This window comes from Sinocyclocheilus grahami, unplaced genomic scaffold (assembly GCF_001515645.1).
Source record: "Sinocyclocheilus grahami isolate Dianchi unplaced genomic scaffold, SAMN03320097.WGS_v1.1 scaffold88.1, whole genome shotgun sequence".
Taxonomy (NCBI): Eukaryota; Metazoa; Chordata; class Actinopteri; order Cypriniformes; family Cyprinidae; genus Sinocyclocheilus; species Sinocyclocheilus grahami.
This window is the reverse complement of record NW_015505267.1, coordinates 1672644-1673399: the sequence shown is the minus strand read 5'-3', so window position 1 is coordinate 1673399 and position 756 is coordinate 1672644. Positions and strand designations below refer to the sequence as shown.

Genomic DNA, 756 nt, shown 5'->3' with positions numbered 1-756 from the left:
AAATAAACCCCCACCCTCTATTCAATCTGTTTCAGTTGGAAATACGTCACTATACTGAAGTGCAGCAACTTCCGGTTCACGCTGAATTTTTCACAACTTAATCATCTAGCAATGCTTGTTTTATTCAGAGAGGTTAATTAAAATGGTCATTTATCGCAGACTAGACTTGCGCTTCTGTTACTACATCCGTTTAGATCCATGAAACTGAAATTAAAGTTTGTCAGATGAGTTCTTTCCTCTGATATAGTTTCTGAAACTGACAAGGAAGCTTCCATATCTCTACTTTCTGTTAAAGCCATGCTTGTGTATATTGTGAAATTGTTATTTAAATATTATTATCTCTTTATCGTTGATGAAAAATCTAATATGGCAGCAATCTGCATGATGCAATCTGCAGATTTTTATTGCATTTTCTGCACTTATTTTTAGGGAAAGTTGTCTGAAATGGTTTTTTAAAAAGTGTTGCGCTCTCAGAGATAATTAACACTTTTTCAAAATTAGCCAAAATATTGAATAAACTATTATTTTTACTTGTGCAAATTTTTGCATTTCCACATGCCACAGTGGTGTACTGTATATCTAAAATATTTGATATTTTGATATCTTTTTTTCTTTCTTCGTTCAGGGCGAAAATAACCTATGGCGGAAGTTGAATCGCAAACAGAGAGCCTTTGAGTAAGCTGGACTGTGCCTGTCCCGTAATCCCCGCTAGTCGGGTCAAGGGACCATGGGAGATGGAGGCGTCAATGCGGTGGG

At 36.2% G+C, this 756-nt stretch overlaps 1 long non-coding RNA gene across 1 annotated transcript in view; it reads left to right on the top strand.

Moving 5' to 3' along the window:
• Positions 1-750, top strand: part of LOC107587051 (uncharacterized) — a 45728-nt gene extending 44978 nt beyond the window's left edge. The window contains exon 3 of the long non-coding RNA XR_001609431.1: positions 626-750. This is a non-coding gene — a long non-coding RNA (uncharacterized lncRNA). The remainder of the gene's footprint in view (positions 1-625) is intronic.
• The last annotated feature ends 6 nt before the right edge of the window (positions 751-756 follow it).